Consider the following 20,636-nt stretch of genomic DNA (forward strand, 5'->3'; position numbering starts at 1 on the left):
TTCTTTTGATTGTCTTCAGGTGAGATTTCTTTGAATTAGCTTGGAATCTGGAACTCAAACCTATACTAAAGACAATGTCAGTCTACTAGCAGTTAAATATAAAAGGGAGCTTATCATTCCTCTGTACAATTTCTGTTCCACATTTTTTTCATCTTCATCCATATCAAGCTTTGTGGTTGTAGCAATAGGACTGTCATTGGAATTGGATGATTCCATATTATATTTATTTACCAGTTCTTTGATATATTTTTTTTATCATGGATCATTGTTCCAGTTGAGGTTTGCTTAATTTGTAAACCCAGAAAAAAATTAAGTTCGCCTATCATGCTTATCTCAAACTTATTCCCCATCAGGGTAGAGAACTCTTTGGACAGTGCATCATTTGTAGCTCCAAAGATGATGTCATCCATATATATCTGCACAAGTAAAAGATTTTTATCTTTTTTCTTAAAAAATAATGTGTTATCCGCCTTTTCTCTTTGAAATTTATTATTCAACAGGAAGTTTGGTAGTCTTTCATACCAAGACCTAGAAGCCTGTTTCAGGCCATACAGAGCCTTGTCCAACTTGAAGACATGCTCAGAGAATTTTTCAGTTTCAAATCCAGGAGGTTGCATAACAAACGCTTCCTCCTTCAGATACTCATTAAGGAAAGCACTCTTGAATCTATCTGGAGCAAAGCAAATTCCATGTATGCGGTAAAAGCTATCAACATTCTAATAGCTTATATTCTAGCAACAAAAGTAAATATTTTGTCATAGTCAATCCCTTCCTCCTAGTTGTACCCTTGAACAACCAATCTAGTCTTGTTCCTTATGACATTTCCTTGCTCATTTAGTTTATTCCTGAATATCCATTTGGTTCATATGACTGTTCTATTATTTTATCTAGGTTTCGAATACCAAATTTTAGTCCTTTCAAGCTGATTTTAGTTCTTCTTGTGTAGAGAGGTGTTAGGGGTCTCGACGGGCATCTCTGGTGGGCACAAATGAGACTGGTGATGGAATAAAGTGGTCTAAGGTAAAGTGAAAGCAAAGAAGGCGACGTACCTGAAGTTAGTGGGGAGCATAGGTGAGGAGGAGAGGCGAGTGTGCATGGATAGGTATAAGGCAGCTAGGAAGGAGGCTAAGCTGGCTATCACAGAGGCTAAGACTGCGGCTTATGGTCGTATGTACGAGGAATTTAGGGAAAAAGGTGGGGAGAAGAAGTTATTCCGGCTGGCCAAGTTGAGAGAGAGGAAGGCTCGGGATTTGGACCAAGTGAGATGCATCAAGGACGAAGATGGTAGAGTATTGATGGAAGATGCCTAGATTAAGAGGAGATGGCAGACTTACTTTCGTAAACTTCTGAATGAAGAAGGGGATCGGGATATTTTGCTAGGCGAATTGGAGCATTCCGAGAGTCACCGTGACTTTGGGTACTGCAGGCGTATCGAGGTTGAGGAGGTCGTGGGAGCTATGCGTAAGATGAGTAGGGGCAGAGCGACCGGGCCAGATGAGATTCCGGTGGAATTTTGGAAGTGTGTGGGCGGCATTATCCTTCGCTTTCTACAATCGTTGAGGGAACGGAGGTGGTGGCCTCACAACTATCGGTGGTGGTTTCTCAGCCACTGCCTCTTTAGATGGATTCTCTGATTCCTTTGATTTTTCTGATTTTGACTCTATAGTGGCCGCCTTCTCATTAAGGTCACTTGTTTTCTCTTTTTTGACCGGACTTCTTCTAATTATCTCCCGTTCCTCAATGACACAACACTAATAGATGCTTTAGGATTAGCCTCAGTGTCACTTGGAAGAGCTTTAACTAGTCGAGGATTTTGGGAACTAAAAAGTTGTCCCAATTAGAGTTCCAAATTTATCATTACTGCGGCTTGGGCTTGTTGGTCAGCCATCACTTTCTTCATCATCTCTGCTATGTGGGCTTGCTGGTCAGCTATCAATTTCTTCATCATTTCCTCAAGGTGACTTGTTGAGTTTGTATGTTGTTCAGCCTGAGGTGGTCTATATTGTTGTTGAGGTACTTGTGGTCGGTATTGATTCTGAGCACCTTGGTTTCCACCCCAAGAGAAATTTGAGTGGTTCCTCTAGTTGGGATTGTAAGTGTTCCCATACTGGTTTGTCTGGCCCCTATTTGCATTACCCATAAAGCAGACCAACTCTGGATTAACTGGGCATAAATCGCTCGTATGACCCTCTCCGCATACTTCATAAAACAATTAAACCTGTTGCATTGGCTGAGCTTGTTGCTTGTTAATAACCAAGGTCATCTAATTGACTTGGTTAGTCAATGTGGAAATCTGCGCTGATAATGCCGAGACGACATCTAACTCGAGAACCCTTGCAGATTTTTGCACTGTGTGTGTCCATCTATCCTTGCCAATCAGGATTTCTTTTGGATAATTTGTTCAATAACGCATATATCTCATCAAAGCTTTTCTCCAACACTTGACCTCCAGCTGAAGCATCTACCATAATTTTTGTCTCAGGATGTAGCCCTTCTATGAAAGTGTGAGCTAACACTTCGTTTGTCTGATTGTGATGAGGATAGTCTCTGAGCAGCCCCTTGAACCTCTTCCAAGATGAGTATAAAGACTCCTCTGCTTTCTGTTCGAAGGCGACTATCTCACTTCTAATATTTGTAGTTTTGCTTGAAGGGAAGAACCTTGCCAAGAATTTCCTTGCCAGATCATTCCATGATGTAATAGAGTTAGCTAGTTCTGCCTTCAGCCATTGCTTTGCTTCGCCCAACAGAGAGAACGGAAAAATTGTGAGCCTCACATAGTTTGGAGTGACCCCGTTAGTGATGTAAGTATCACTAATATCCAATAAATTCAGGATATGCTATTGTGGATCCTCGTGTGGAAGACCCATAAACTGCCCATTTGCATGAAGTAGCTGGATCATGCTTTGTTTCATCTCAAAGTGCCCAGTGATTCTGGGCTTCACAATGCTGGAGGTGACATTAGCAATGCTGGGCATCGCCACCTCCTGCACAACCATATGTTGCTCCTCTGCCATGTTCACAGGAAATTGAACAAGTGCCTGAAGATTATTTGTATCCCTTGCTTCCCTCAACCTCCTATGAAATGTTCTCTCAGGTTCGAGGTCAAATCCTTGAAGTTTGTACTGGCTTCTGACCCTTCGCATTCAATCAAAGTTCCCAAGAGCAGAGCAACAATCAAGTAACGTTAGACTTGTTGAACTAAACAATTACAACAAGAACTAGAAAGTAGTCAATATTCAAGTCCCCGGTAACGGCGCCAAAAACTTATTGCTGCCAAACGCACACGGAAGTATACGTGGTCGTACAAGTAATAAAATGATAAGTCGAGTGTCGAACCCACAAAGAATTGTATTACTACTCACTAAATTCACCAAGATTGTTATTCAGTCGAGCCAATTCGAGATCAAAAGTGTGATTATACTAAACAATAATTCTAACTAGTAACTAAATTATCAAGCAGCAAAATAATTGTTGTGTATTCAGTAGAAACAAATATTTCAGGGTTGTGATCGATTCACCAATCCTAGAACTATGGGTTTTAGCCACTCATGATAATAGCAAACAATTTCATAAGTGTTGGATAATTGAAAATACTAAGAAAAGATGAAGAAAACTGAGATCTCTTCGCTCCCGAATATTTCTCGTATGTATTCCCCCTACAAAGTGGCGCCCCCTCCAAATATAGGCTTAGTCTTGCTTTTATACGCGTTGAGTAGGTCTAGGGCCAAAATAATCTTGTCTCGGGCAAAGTTGGACAATTTTTCCGTCGCCAGCATCCAGCCCAGTGCCCCACACTAGCCCTGGCGCTGACTTCTTGTGCATTCTGCGCCTGGCGCCACAGGTGACGCCCCACGCTGCCTGTGGCGCTGAAAATTCAACTTTCCTTTTTTCGTCTATTTTGGCTCTAATATCACACATTTCGCCCCCAATTGCTTCCAGATAATTCCTACACATAAAAAACCCCTAATTAATATAAATCAACACATTTTACATCCGAAATCCATGAAATACGAGTAAAACATGAGGCGATATACATATAAATATATATACTTAAAGCTAAATATCAATCAACGACTCCGGAATGGAGTTTTAATGGTTCTAATATCTTTGTATGGTGCTTTAGTACTTAGACATATATCCGGATGTGGATTTGGAGGTCCATAGGTTGGTTTGGTGCTTTTCGATGAAAGTTGGAAAGTTGAAGGTTTGAAATGTTGATAGGTTTGACCAAGAGTTGACTTTGTTCATATCAGGTTCGGATTTTGGTTATGGGATTAGAATAGGTCCTTTGTGTCATTTGGGACTTGCATGTAAAAATTGAGGTCATTCAGAGTTGATTTGATATGGTTCGGCACGAGTTTTGGAAGTTGAAAGTTTATTAGACTTGAATTGGGGTGATCCGTGATTTTTATGTTGTTTGATGTGATTTGGGGCTTCAGGTAGGTCCTCGTTATGTTTTAGGATTGGTTGGTATATCTGGACGGGGTCCTGGGGGACCGGAGTGTGGTTCAGTTTGATGTTGGATCATTTTGGGACTTGGTTGCATAGCTGATGATTTCTGATTGCTGGTATTTTCGCTTCTGCGAAGGGATGGTCACAAGTGAGGTTCCACAAAAGCAGACATGGATCCGTATAGGCGATGCTTGGTGGATTTTGGGTGAGATCGCATAAGATCACAGATGCGAGGTTATTTCTGCATCTGCGAGTCCGCGGATGCGGACAAGGAGTCGCAGAAGCAGATTGAGGCTGGGCAAGGCAGGAACCGCAGACGTGGATGTGCAAATGCACAGGTGAAGTCGCAGGTGCGGATGTGCGGGTGCGCTGAGTGATTCGTAGAAGCCAAAGGTTGGGATGTTGATGGGGATCCTAGATGCGGTCCATTGATCGTAGAAGCGGTACCGCAGGTGCAGTTAAGTGACCGTAAATGCGGAATCGCTGGCAGAGTTATATGTCAAAGGGTTTGAATGTTTTTCTTATTTTTGAAATTTTGGAACTTGGTCTAGGGCGACTTTTGGAGTGATTTTCATCACAATTGAAGAGGTAAGTGATCCTTACTCACTTTTGGCGTTAGATATCGATTACCATTTAATTATTACACCTAATGTATGAGAATTCAATGTGGAATTTGGGGGTTTTTGGACTATGTTATTGGAGAACGAACGAGATTTTATGATTTGAAGGTCGATTTATGATAGGAATTGGATGATTTTTGTATGGTTGGATTCATATTTGAATGGGTGTTCGAAATTTGTGAATTTGATTGGGTTTCGAGGTGTGAGTCTGGGGTTGACCTTTTGGGTTAACTTTTTGATTTGAGTTAAAGATCTTAGCTTTATCTTTTAGAGTCGTTTCCTATAGCTTTTATTAATGGTATTAAGTTATTTGACTAGATTTGAGCCGTTTGGAGGTTGATACACGTGGGAAGGGCTTGTTAGAGGAGTGATTTGGATTGCTTGAGGTAAGTATCTTACCTAAACTTAGTTGAGACACTAGTTACCTGAATTATTTGTGATAGCTTCGTGCTATGAATGGCACATATGTGTGGGGTTGATCCCATATGTGTGCACCGGGGTACTATTTCATGCTCGGGGTAGTGCTTAGGCTATCATATGCCTTGATTTAATTGCAAAGCTTCATACTGTGATGTATCTCCTATTTGTACCCCTTCTGTTAGCTATTTGTATCGACATTTGAAGTTACGTTGAGGTTATTTTCCTGATGGAACCTGATAAAATGAAATTTTGTGACGAAATTGTCTGGTTGAGCTGTGATAACACACATTACACATGCCTACACCATAGCATGTCATTTATACCAGTTTAAGAGTATGAAACTTGATATTCATTGATAATGTACATGTATTCTTGTATACATGCTTTTGGGTGATATGATCTGGACTGGTATCCTGTGGCCACGCCGGGCGGATTATGATTATTGGCACGTGAGTTTTCCATGTGATTGGTGTCATTGGCACGTGAGTTGTCCGTGCAGCATGTAAGTTGTCCGTGCAATGTGTGAATATGGATCTATCCCCTAGGGTCAACCTCTCACGTGCCTTCTTGATAGTGTACACGCGGAGTTGATATTCACTGATCAGTGGTTGGTGCGATTATGGAAATTCTGAGGAAAATATGGCCAATGTTGTTTGGTTATTGCATTTTATTTTTACTTGCAATTTCCTTGATTATTTACCTGATCTACTTGCTTATCATCTTTATATGCTGGATTATTGATTGGGTAGGGTACTTGATAAACTGTGTACACCAGGATTGCTCTATCTGTTCTTTATGAATTGATCATGTTATCGTTCTGTACTAGTTGAATTTATAAACTGTACAGGTTATAGCGAGTATCATTTATAATTCTTTCTCCTATTACCTTGCCGAAGTTAGTTATTATACTTGCTGAGTAGATGAGGTTAGTTGTACTCATACTATACTTTGTACTTAATTGTGCAGATCCAAGTGTCGAACCCAGCCATCAATAGTGGAGGTTTGCTTGCCGGGTTATCTGAGAGATGAGGTAGAGCTGCATTCTGACCCCAGTCTTGGTATCTCTTATCCTATGTACTATTGTCCTTATTTCAGACAGTATTGTTGTTTATCCTTCCAGGCTTGTATTTCTATTTTAGAGCTCATGAATTTGTATTTACCAGTTCTGGGGGATTTATCATGTATTGACTCTATTATGCTATATTGAGATATTAGACTTGTATCACTTTTGTTCTTTCGGTATTATATTTTTGTTTTTGTTATGCTTGGCTTGCTTAGAAAGTGAGTTAGGCGCCATCATGCCCAATTGGTAGTTTTGGGTCGTGACAAGTTGGTATCAGAGCCTTAGGTTCATAGGTATTACGGTTCATGAACATGTTTAGTAAAGTCTTGCGGATCAGTACAGAGACGTCTGTACTTATTTTTGAGAGGCTACTGAACTGTTAGGAAAACTTCACTTTCTTGCATTCTTGTTGTGCGGGTATGTTATTTACGAAGTTTGATCCTTGAGTCTTCTATTTTCTCATAGATGGTGAAGACACGTGCGATCAAATCAGGCAGATGGACGCCAGTACCACCAGTACCATCAGTTAGGGCCGCGAGAGGCCGGGGCCGCGGTAGAGGCTGAGGTGGGGCTCGCACTACAGCTAAGGCAACACTTGTGGAGCCACCAATTGCTCCAGCTGAGGAGCGTGTTCCAAATACTGTTGAGTCGGTGGGAGCAACTCAGACACCAGTGGTACCTATTGTTATTCCTGGTCTTCAGGAGGCTTTGGCTCAGCTTGTGACTGTGTGCACGAGCTTGGCTCAGGCGGTTACGGTCCCAGTTGCACCCGCTACCTCACAGGCTGGGGGAGGTGCCCAGACTCCCGGCACCCGTACTCCAGAGCAGCTAGATCAGGGTCATCACACACCTAGGGTATTACCAATGCAGGTAGTTATTGCTGCTCAGGCCGAGGTTGGTCCACCTATGACTGATGCAGAGCAGAGGAGGTTGGAGCAGTTTAGGAGGCTTGATCCACCCGAGTTTGGTGGAGGATAGTTAGAGGATGCTCAGGAGTTTTTGGACCGATGTCAGTAGATTCTTCGCACAACTGGTATTTTGGACACTGGTGGGGTTGAATTTACTGCTTTTCAGCTGACAGGGGCAATGTACAGATGGTGGTAGACTTATGAGTTAGGCAGGCTAGCTGGCGCAGTTCCACTTACATGGAATAAGTTCTCCATTATCCTCTTAGAGATCTTTGTCCCACAGACTCGCAGAGAGGAGTTGCGTAGAGAGTTTGAGCAGCTATATTAAGAGGATATGACTATGATCTGGTACGAGATGAGGTTTGCGTATTTGGCATGATATTCTATATGGTTGGTTCCTATAGAGAGGAAAAAGATCAGGAGGTTCATTTATGGCCTCAACTATGGTTTACATTACAGATTGGCTCGAGAGGTTGAGATGGATGCAAGGTTTGACCAGGTGGTCGAGATTGCTAAGCTTTTAGAAAAGGTTTGCAGGCTTGAGCGTGAGGAGTGGGAGGCCAAGAGGCCTCGTGGTCCAAGTTGTTTTAGCAGTGCCTCATCTGGAGGCCAGTCACATTACAGTAGAGGTTGTCCTTTTAGACCCGCTCAGACAGCTCGTCATTTTACTCATGGTTCTCAGTTAGCCACAGTTCATACAATGCTTGCCCAACTCAGTCATCATTCAGTGCACTTCCAGCACGGAGTTCTTGCCGTGCCCATCTGTTTAGGGTTCTATAGGTAGTTATTCATATTAGCAGGGTCAACAACTTTGTCAGCGGGGGGGGGGGGGAGGTTGCTTTGAGTGCGGGAATTCTATTATGGTGGATCGTGTATATCAGTCATGTGTGGTTACCATTGGAGGTTGGAAGACTAGGGTTGATCTATTGGTTCTCAGTATGGTTGATTTTGACATGATTTTGGGCATGGATTGGTTGTCACTATGTCACGCTATTCTTGATTGCCACGCTAAGACCGTGACTTTGGCGATGCCAGGGTTTCCTAGGTGTAAAGCCCCATAAAATTTTGCCAAGTAATTTAAGGTTTTATGATGCCGAGGTAGGCTAATGTGTTGGAAAATTTTGTGGAGTTGGTGGAAATGTTTTGCAGAACATGGCGATTCTGCGGTCCATTATGCGACCGTAGAACTGTTTCGCTGGCTGCAGAACCGTCGTGGAGTTGAACAGAAGAAGCTCAATTTTGAAAGGCATTTCGAGGTCCAATATGCGCCCGCATATCCATTTCGTGAGCCGCACATCCATCATAAAATCAGCATGAAGAATTCCGGAGGGAGGATTCACGGTACATTATGCGGCCGTATAATCACTCTGCTGACGGCAGATCTGTCACAGACCGTACCAGGCCAACCCAGGTTTTTGAGGACCATTCTACGGTCCATTCCATGGATCACATATGTGTTTTTGCGGTTGCATCTGCGATTGTAGATCTAGTTCGGAGGGTCCATTTTGGGGATATTTCTAACCCGACCATATTTTAATAAAAAGCCATTGAGGTCATTTTGGAAGGCATCAGACGGTTGTTTTAGAGAGAGGGGGAGTATTTTATAGAGAGAAGAAGAAGCTCCAACCATCCTACTCATCCATTCTTGCTCAATCTTGAAGAATCAAGGAAGCCACTCACTAGGCCATCAACTGTTCGGGTAAGTACTTGTCCTAAGCTTTCATGGAAGTTGTTATGGGCCTAAGTAAGTTATGGAGTAGGAGATAGGCCATGCATGTACCAATGAGAGGTGGTATGTAGGGTTGTTGAACTATTACGGGTAGATTCTTGTTGAGATTGGTTGAGGAAAGAAGGGATTACCATTGCAGAGCCTTGTAATTGATTTTGCATAGTAGGTATTTGACGAAATTTTCAAAAGACTTATATCATGAGAATCCTTCTAATTATGATTCAATTTTATCATCTTCCTATAGATTGAAATTTCTAGGAGTATTGGAACGTTGTAGTAATTCTAAGGAAAGCTCAAGCGAGTTATGTTGGCAAAACCCCTCTTGTAGAATCGAATTCCATGAATCCCTTGTAAGCCTCAAGCGTGGTTTGCCCAAACTCTTAACTCTAATGTTCCGAGCTATTTCCAATAAGTTGAGTTATCCCCTATGAACAATGTATCGAAGGTCTATATACTCAAAACTGTGTTCTAATTACTCATATCATATTAGGCTCCCCTTCGGGAAAATGTTTCAAGCATGATTAATGTATCGAATGCTTTAACTTTAATTCATGTTTTAATTGTAAATCATTATGCTCTCTTCTGGAAAGAAAATTCAATATGTTTAAGACTCTTATTACTCATGTATTTAAAGTCTTGATTTCAAAATGCTCTTTATGCTGATAACCTATGATGATCCTTGAAAATGAAAGAATGAGAGTATTAAATATAAAACGCGGCCATCGAGCTAAGAACGAAGGTTTACATTGTGTGGCCAAAAGTGTCTATGAAATGGAATATTTTATGAAAAAATATGAGATGAGTGTTTTCTTTATATAATATTATTTTGGTAGTATCGTCAGATTACCGAGGAAGGGCGGGTTGAAAAGACCTAAACCCAAAACTACACGTGCCAGTGTAGGAGTAATTGAGGGATAAATTCCCGTGATGACGTGTTGAGATTATTCCCCTTAATTGGGATGAATTAATAGCTAGCAAGGACCATGTCCACCTGCACACATTGGGGTGAGACGACTTAGCTGATCGGGCGGTGGTCGGTCCCCATCCCATTAGCATGGCGGTGGTGTTGTGTTTCCATGTCCACCCGCACACATTAGGGTGAGACGACTTAGCCAATCAAGCGGTGGTCGATCCCCAGGCTATACGCATGGTGGTGAAGTTGTGTTTGTATGCCAACCCGCACACACTAGGGTGAGACGGCTTAGCCAATCGGGTTGAGATCGATCCCCATGCCATAAGAATGGTGGTGTGTTGGTACCAAAGATCTCCCAACCTAAAATATTAATATTTACTTGAAGATTTACCTTGCTCTTAACTTGGCATTTTGATATTATTTGAGTTTCTCTCCTTTTATATTGGTACTCTATTTCATGAGAGGGTATTTAACTTTACATACTAGTACTATTTCATATGTACTAACGTCTCTTTTACCGGGGGCACTGCATTATTAATGGATGCAGGTGGTTCCACAACAGGCGACATCGATTATTAATAGTAGTACATCCTCTTCTAAGCTGACTTAGTGAGCCCCACTTCCTCTCAGGGCCTTGTGTCTTTTGTTCCTTGTACATTGTATATTGAGGTATAGCCGGGGCCTTGTCACCGGTACTTCCATACTATACTCCTGATATTTAGAGGCTCTGTAGACATGTTGTGGGTTGTATTTTCATTTGGGCAAAACAAACTAGAAATGTTGTAGTTGTCAAACATGTTTCCACTTTTAAACTATGAACATGTAATATTTTGGAAATCGTAAATGAAGTTTTTATAAGTAATGAAATTTGTGTTGGACATGTTATTCTCTCGCTTGTCTAACTCTTGGTATTCATCCTCACATTATTCATTGGTAAGATTGGATAGAAGGCATCAAGTAGGCTTGCTTGACTGGAATATCTCGGTTGAGCGCCGGTCGCGCTCCCCAAGGTCGGGGCATGACACTAGGGTTGAGTGGATAAGTTCCTTAGATTTTGTTCCTAGTAGGGTGATTTTATATTTGACCTTTGTGATAGATGTTAGTGCTGGTACTCCTACCATTGAGTTAGTTTCGATAGTGAGGGATTTCCCAGATGTGTTTCCTACAGACCTGCCGGGTATGCCACCCAACAAGGATATTCATTTTGGTATTTACTTGGTGCTTTGCACTCAGCCCATCTCCATTCCTTCATATCGTATTGCACCAGTGAAGTTGAAAGAGTTGAAGGAACAACTTTAGAAGTTGCTTGATAAGGGCTTCATCAGGCCTAGTGTGTCACCTTGGGGTGCACCGGTTTTATTTGTAAAGAAGGACAGTACTACGAGTATGTGTATTGATTATAGGCAGCTAAACAAGGTTATTATTAAGAACAAGTACCTACTACCGCGCATTGATGACTTATTTGATTAGCTTTAGGGTGCTAGAGTGTCATCGAAGATCGATTTGAGATCAGGGTATCATCAGTTGAAGATTCAGGATTTAGATATTCTGAAGACGACATTCTGAATCTTCTATGGTCATTATGCATTTCTAGTGTTGTCTTTTGGGCTGACCAATGCCCCATCAGCCTTTTTGTACTTCATGAACAGTGTGTTCCACATGTATCTTGATTCCTTTGTCATAGTTTTCATTGATGATATTTTAATCTATTCACATAGCTAGGAGGATCATGAGCAACATCTGAGGATCGTGCTCCAGACTTTGAGGGAGAAGAAACTATATGCTAAATTCTCCAAGTATGAGTTTGGCTTGATTTGGTGGCATTTTTGGGGAACGTGGTATCTAGTGAGGGGATTAAGGTAGATCCTAAGAAGATTGAGGCAGTTTAGAGTTGTCCCAGACCATCTGGGAGAAGATGTCGTTCTCCAATTTTTTGGTTTGAGCTTGGGGAGGATAGGTTGTTGGGCACTGATTTGGTCCGTGATGCTTTGGACAAGGTAAAGTTCATCCAGGAGCGGATTCGTACAACACAATCCAGGCAGAAGAGTTATGCTGATAGGAAGGCTTGTAATGTTGCATATATGGTGGGTGAGAAGGTTCTGCTTAGATTTTCTCCCATGAAGGGTGTGATGAGGTTCGGGAAGAAGGGAAAGTTAGGCCCTAGGTAAACTGGTCCTTTTGAGGTGCTTGAGAGAGTTGGTGAGGTGGCCTACAAACATGCCTTACCACCTAATTTATCGAGGGTTCATCCAGTGTTTCATGTCTCTATGCTCCGGAAGTATTATGGTGATCCGTCACATATTTTGGACTTCAGCACGGTGCAGCTGGACGGGGATCTGACTTATGATGTGAAGCTGGTGGCCATTTTGGACCAGCAGGTTCGGAAGTTGAGGTCGAAGAATATAGCTTCGGTGAAGGTTCATTGGAGAGGTCAGCTAGTTGAGGAGGCTACTTGGGAGACCGAGAGGGAGATACAGAGGAGATATAAACACCTATTTGAGACTCCAGGTATGATTCTAGATCCGTTTGAGGATGAACGTTTGTTTAAGAGGGGGAGAATATAACGACCCGACAAGTCATTTTGAATATTTAGCCCTATTTCCCATATTCGATGCTTTACATTTGTGTATTTGTGGTTACGTGACTTGCCGGGGTGGTTGATTTGACTTCATGGAGGTTATGGAGTGAATTGAGGCACTTAGTCCCAAGGTTAGAAGCTTAAATTGTAAGAATTGAGTCTTAATGGTTATAATAGCTTTGTATGGTGATTTTGGACTTAGGCGTATGTCTGAATGTGGATTTGGCGGTCCTTAGGTTGGTTTGGTGCTTTTCGGTGAAAGTTAGAAAGTTGAAGGTTTGGAAGGTTGATATGTTTGACCGAGAGTTGACTTTGTTGATATCGGGTTCGGATTTTGGTTTCGGGTTTTGGAATAGGCCCGTTGTGTCATTTATGAATTGCATGCAAAATTTGAGGTCATTCGGAGTTGATTTTATATGGTTCGTCATGAGTTTTGGAAGTTGGAAGTTCATTAGGCTTGAATTAGGGTGCGATTCATGGTTTTGATGTAGGTTAATGTGATTCGGGACCTCGAGAAGGTCTGCATTATGTTTTGGGATAGGTTGGTATGTTTGGATGGGGTCCCGGGGGCCCCGAGTGTGGTTCGGTTTGATGTCAGATCATTTTGGGACTTGGTTGGATAGCTGATGATTTCTGATTGCTGGTGTTTTTGCACGTGCGAAGGGATGGTCGTAAGTGTAGTTCCGTAAAAGCGGACATGGGTCTGCATATGCGATGCTTGGTAGAGTTTGGGTGAGATCGCATATGCGAGGTTATTTCCACATCTGCGAGTCCGCAGGTGCGGACAAGGAGTCGCAGAAGCGGATTGAGGCAGGGCAAGTTAGGGTCCGCAGATGCGGACCGCCAGATGCGAAGGTAAAGTCGCAGGTGCGGAAGCGTAGGTGCGCTGATTGATCCGCAGAAGCGGAAGGTCGGGCTGTTTATAGGGATTGTAGATGCGGTCCATTGACCGCAGAAGCAGTACTGCAGGTGCGGTTAAGTGACCGCAGATGTGGAATCACTAGCAGAGTTATATGTCGAAGGGTTTGAGTGTTTTTATCATTTTTGGAATTTTGGAACTCGGTCTAGGGCGACCTTTGGAGTGCTTTTCATCATAATTGAAGAGGTAAGTGATCGTTACTCACTTTTGGTGTTAGATATTGATTACCCATTGATTATTACACCTACTTTATGATATTTCAAGGTGGGATTTTGGGGGTTTCTGGACTATGTTATTGGAAAATGAGATTTGATGATTTGAGGATCGATTTGTGGTTGGAATTGGATGATTTTATATGGTTGGACTCGTATTTTAATGGGTGTTTGGAATTTATAAATTTGGCCGGATCCGAAGTGTGGGCCTGGGGATGACTTTTTGGAATGACTTTTTAATTTGTGTTAAAGATCTTAGCTTTATCTTTTATAATCATTTTCTATGGCTTTTATTGATGGTATTAAGTTATTTTTGCTAGATTCGAGCCATAAGAAGGTTGATATACATGGGAAGGGCTTGTTAGAGGAGCGATTTGGCTTGTTTGATGTAAGTATATTACCTAAACTTGGTTGAGGCACTAGTTGCTTGAATTAATTAATATAGCTTCATGCTATGAGTGGTGCATATGTGTGTTGTTGAGCCCATATGCATGCACCAGGGTACTATTTCATGATCGGGGTAATGCTTATGCTAGGATATAACTTGATTTAATTGCTAAGCTTCATACTATTATGTATCTCCTATTTGTACCCCTTTTGTGAGCTATTTGTATTGCATTTGAGGTTACATTGAGGTTATTCTCTTGATTGAAACTGATAAACTGCTATTTCGTGATGAAATTGTCTGATTGAGTTTTGATAGCACACATTGACAATGCCTACACCATAACATGTCATTAACACCAGTTCAGGAGTATGAAACTTGATATTAATTGATCATGTACATGTATTCTTGTATATATGCTTTTGTGTGATATGATCTGAACTGGTAGCCTATGACCACGATGGGTGGATTGTGATTATTGGCACGTGAGTTGTCCGTGTGGTTAGTATCATTGGCACGTGAGTTTTTCGTGCAACACATGAGTTGTCCATGTGGATCCAGATATTGATATTATTGGCACGTGAGTTGTCCATGTAGCACGTGAGTTATCCATGCGGTTGATATTATTAGCACGTGAGTTGTCCGTGCAATACATGAGTTATAAGTGCAACATGTGGATATGGATCCATCCCCCTATGGTCACCCTATCATGTGCCTTCTGGATGGTGTACACACAGAGTTAATACTCACTGATCAGTGGTTGGTGCAGTTATGGAAATTTTGAGGAAAATTGGGCCAGTGTTGTTTGGTTATTGCATTTCATCTGTACTTGGAAATTCCTTGATTATTTACCTAATCTACTTGCATATCATCTTTATATGCTGGATTATTGACCGGGCATGGTACTTGATAAACTGTGTACACCGGGATTGCTCTGTCTGTGTTTTATGACTTGATCATGTTATCATTCTATTCTTGTTGAATTTATAAACTGTACATGTTATATCGAGTCTTGCTGCTATTACCTCACCGAGGTTAGTTATGATACTTGCTGAGTCCATGGGATCAGTTGTACTCATACTACACTCTGCACTTAATTGTGGAGATCCAGGTGTCAAACCCAGTCATCAGTAGCAGAGGTTTGCTTGTCGGGTTATCCGAGAGACGAGGTAATGCTGCATTCCGACCGCAGTCTTGGTGTCACTTATCCTATGTATTGTTGTCCTTATTTGAGAAAGTAGTGCTGTTTAGCCTTTCATACCTGTATTTTTGTTTTAGATCTCATGACTTTGTATTTACCAGTTCTAGGGGATTTATCATGTATTGATGCTATTATGCTATTTTGATATATTAGACTTGTATCACTTTTATTTTTTCAGTATTATATTTTTGTTTTTGTTATGCTTGGTTTGCCTAGAAAGTAAGTTAGGCACCATCACTCCCAATGGGTGGTTTTGGGTTGTGACACAGAGGAGCTGGCAAAAAAGCGAGCGACCCTTAGTATTTTTAAATTCAGTTCCACGATATGTCCTAACAAAGATGCATAACACATCAAAAGACCCATCCTTAGATGCAAGAAATAATGTCAAGGTATATCTGGAATAATTATCAATAATAACTAGAACATACTTCTTACCACCTCTGCTCATGACTATCATAGGGCCACAAAGATTCATGTGTAGTAGTTCTAATGGAGTTGAAGTACTTACTACATGCTTAGACTTGAAGTAAAGATTTCACATGCTTACCACTTGCACATGTATTACAAACTCTGTCAGCAGTGAATTGGATTTTTGGTAACGACTAAGTCCTTAGCAACCAGTTTTATTTAGCTAAGATAGACTTGCATGCCCAAGTCTTCTGTGCCATAGTAGTGGATCGTCCTCTACTATATTTAAACAAGTGAGTTCACTTTCAGGGAGAGACATAATTGATATCTTGTAGACATTGTTATGTCTCTTTCCCTCAATACAATTTCAGCAGTGTCTAGCTTAGTAACACTATAGTTAGCTAAGTTAAAATTTACCTCATTACTTTTGTCACACATTTGAGATATGGTAAAAAAAATTGTGCTTGAGTTCATCCATATAGTATAAATCCTCTATGGCATGGAAGAGTGACCTTCCTATCTTACCAATTCCTATAATCTGACTTTTCTTACCATTTTCATAAGTCACACTCTCTCCTTGGAAGGTTGTTAGTAAGAGAAAATTCTTCTTTCCACCAGTCATATGCCTTGAGCAGCCACTGTTCAGGTACCAGTCTTGACTGCTTCTTCTCACCTTAGCATGTGAAGAGCGTAAAACCGGTTTATAAAATTTAGGCTCGCTAGTCAAAGATAGTATAGTTATTAAATTGTCACCACATGGATTGGTTCAAATAATATTCAAATAAATCTTCAGCTTAACACTATTCAGAAAAATAAACATTTGATTTAGAATTATCAACAAACTAAGAGCAAAACTAATATTATCAATTACGAATGATTATTGGAAAATGGGTAGCTAAGTAGCAACAATTGAATATTAATGGGAGAAATAAGGGCATTGACAAGATATGTGCTCAATTATTATTCGGGATTTAACTCTATTCTAAGTTCAACTCTTAAGTTCTATTGACTCTTTCGGTTTCAATAGATGATTAGATTATCTTAAGGATTCAAATTCTTCTTCCGAATGAATGAGAGTTCTGTTAAACAATCTAATGACAAGTACTATGAACATAAGCAAGAATATGTTGAATGAATGGTCTTACGAAGAACGTCTCTAGATTATTCCTCTAGATTGGGTCAATGGATAACTCTACAAGCTCTTTAGATTACATATGAGAGTCATGAAATTAACCCAAGCAACATTTCTCTTTCGGTTAAAGTAAAACCACAAATAATCTTGCAATTCAATTAAAAACTCGTTCAACGAATTTAAGCAATTAACCTGAATCAAATCCTTGAATAATAATCAAGTCACAACATCTATCAATAACTCTAAGAAGGATACTCCATTGTGGAGAAATTGTTCATCACAAGAGTATTAAGAGGACAAGAAAATATTACAACCTACGAATTCAAACAAACTTTCGTATTGAATGATTCAGATGAAATATTCAAAGTCTCCATTGTTTCCTTGCCTTCTTCTTTCCAAAAGTTCCTCCAAAATCCAAGATACCTAGTTTGGGACGTGCTTAGGCTTCATATAGGTCAAGGGAAATTCCCAGAAATTATAAAATTTGGTCAGACTAAAATTTCCTAGAGGCAGACGTGCGCTGCCGCGCACCTGGGTAGTTGGACGCGCATCACCTCCAGGTCGTCTATCACCTGTGCATGTTCAAGGCTTCAGTTGCGCGGTCTCACAGCCTTTTCTTCCTTTCCTCATCTTTGTTTTCTCCCACTTTGTGCATTATTTGTCCACTGATCATCTCATCAACACCTGCATCGAAAAGCAACATGTTAGACTATAATTCAGTCAAAAGTCCCTATCAAATCAATCCGATTAAGGACACAATCATGGTCTAAATGACAAGTTATTTTAAGCTCATCAAACACCCCCACACTTAGCTTTTGCTCGTCCCGAGCAGATCTTGAAATAAATTGCTCCTAACACAATATCCTCGTTAGAGAGGTGGCCGACAAAAATCAACTTGACACCATCATGTCGTCATAGTCAACCTTAACCTCGGTCATGGAATCCCACTAGTGCCGTGGTCAAACTGGCTCCAAATCCTCGATACACCTTACAAGAAAGAAACAATGCCCATTCATACGTCAATTACAACTACAACATAGGGCAATACACAACAATCACTCACCCTAACAAAAGAAGTGAATCATGCCTTCAAGAGTACCATAAGCTTGGCCGTCGTGTGACTCTCTACTAATATAGGAACATTTTCGTCTAGATCATGTCGGGCTTTGCATTTGGTTGTAATATAGGCTATAGGACAAGTCAGATAAGGTTTGGATAAGAGTACTTTCACCTCCCTAAGCACTTTGCTACCTACAACTTCATACGTGACCTACTCTTTTTTCATTGACAATTGTCCACAAACTTCCCATTCAAAAGGACACCCAGTTCCCATTTCTTTAAGCACAACATACAAGGATTTAACATCAGCAGGGGAATGTTCACTTTTGTTCACTTACACAGCATAAGAGTATTGTCCCCTTTTCTTAATTTTTTTTCTTTTTGTTTTTCAATTACTTTTCATAATCCCCTGTTCGCGTACCTCACATACATTCACGATGGTGCACCTTTATCCGCTTCTCATTGGTTCCACTCAAAACCAACCCCCAACCTCACACTTAGCTCTCTTTATCTCTTAGAATCACGCACTCGGCACTCGAGTGATTAGGGATGGCTACGGGTTTAGGTTTTAATATGGTTGCCAAGGAAAGAGGGAATTAGGCTCAACTGGGCTAACTAGGGATAACTTTGTCAATTCTTTGGAGGGTTCAAAGCAGCATAGAAGGGCTAACAAAGAGGGCCTACGGTCATCTCCAAACTCCACTATTACTTGTTATTTCGCCTTGAGTCACAATCAAGCCAAATTCTAGACTATGTCGGGCATGAATACTAAGCAAACATTCATCTCACCACACATAATATTTTGGATAGGCACTCAATTCAGACCACGGTCATCGATGGTCTCTCTGGCTTACAAGGATAGGATCATGTATCTCACTAGTCAGGCACAATCAATTCTGCCAACCACCACAAGCAACTTTTCCACAACTCATCTAAACTAGCGAAGTGACCAAAAAAAAACTACTCTAGAAAGTGTTTGGTTTAAAATATTACGAACATGGTAAAGAACCAAACAAGAAACCCATGGAAGTAAAAGTCAAGAAGTTATCCTAGAAATATATAAATAAAATATTTTGGGGTTTTGTTTTTTTCATTTTTTTTCAATTAGAAAGTAATTAAATAAAAACTATTTACAACCCCACCCCCACACTTAACTAGTGACATGTTCTCATGTCACAGAATTAAAATGCAAAGGTGAAGGAAACTCCCCTGACTTGGTCAATCTTTGTTGGAGACTGTACCGGGGTCCATGTGACAATCCCGACTAAGTGCACGCAGCTATGCCATGATCTTCCTCTCTGCTTTTGCATTTTTCCCAGCAAACGACTCCACTCGAGTGTCCAATCCTTCCACGGAAGTGCGCATTCCAGCCATCTCCTATTCCAACGCAACCATCTGCGTTTCCCACAAACTGCCTGATGGTTCCCCGGCAACCTGCTCACTTGGTGCACTAGCATCAACCACTTCCATGTTTACGTCCCTTCCTCCACGGGTTCATCCGAATCCTTACTCTCATCTTCAGCAGCAACGACATGTTCCTTCCTAATGATATCTTTATCGGCATGAAATTTCTCCTCCCGCTTTACCTTTTCATCCGTGGCTTTATTTTCTGGTACCCTTGCCACACGGCACACATGGGTGACTAACGAAGGGAAAAAGAACCCATACCTTGCACCAGACAATGAATTTCCGTATCATCATAAATAGCCTTAGTCACATCAAAGTCATGTTCATTGACCAAGCACCATATATGAGCTGCCCAGGGACCATTCACCTTAGTCTTGTTCCGCGATGGCATTAATATATTATTGATGATGTGTAGCCAACACTTCCTTTCAGTGGTTAGTGAGGCGGAATAAAATTTATGGTCCCTGATTAACAACACCACCTCCTTCTCGGGTACACATGATAGTCTTAAAAAACATAGCCTGCGGGTATGGTTCTCTGTTGTGCATCACAAAGTGGTTGTGTTCAAAAACTTGGTCCACATACTCTGGTAAGCTGTAGGCCCTTTGGATAGCTTCCTTCGAAAAGTCAACCTTTTTCTTCCTCACTGTACACACATAATCCTTATATTCTAGGAAATTCGCATAGAAATTCCCTTACGACAACCAAATTGGATTCATCATATTCTTCGAAAAACACTCCCAACCCCCGACGGACTAACTCATCATGTATCTTGGGATAATCGTTAAGGAGGGCCAGTATGTCTATTCCCCTTTCAAGCACGGGCGTTTTATCCGCTTTGCTATTAAATAGGTCTTGAGCATCATAGGAGACAAATTTGTTATGATCATAGGGTCGAGAAGATACAGAAGCACGTGATCCAGAAGTACCCACATCTTTTGATTTGGACGTGCCCGCCTTCTTACCAGTGGAAGTGCTCGGAGTCTTCCTTTTCATTGAAGTGAGTGCACAAACACATAGTAACAATGGGTTACTCAGACTTCACCCCATATGATGTCAAAACTCGTGCATTCTAGGTCTCTTCCTCATGTCATCAATTCCATTGAAATGACGAATTTTACCCATCACAAATTCAACCCTCGACTTTAAAGTGAAAATTGTCGGGTAGCACACATTAAAACTACCATAATCACCATTGTGGCATTAAATGAAACACTCCACATGCATAGT

Source organism: Nicotiana tomentosiformis, chromosome 7 (assembly GCF_000390325.3).
Source record: "Nicotiana tomentosiformis chromosome 7, ASM39032v3, whole genome shotgun sequence".
Classification (NCBI taxonomy): Eukaryota; Viridiplantae; Streptophyta; class Magnoliopsida; order Solanales; family Solanaceae; genus Nicotiana; species Nicotiana tomentosiformis.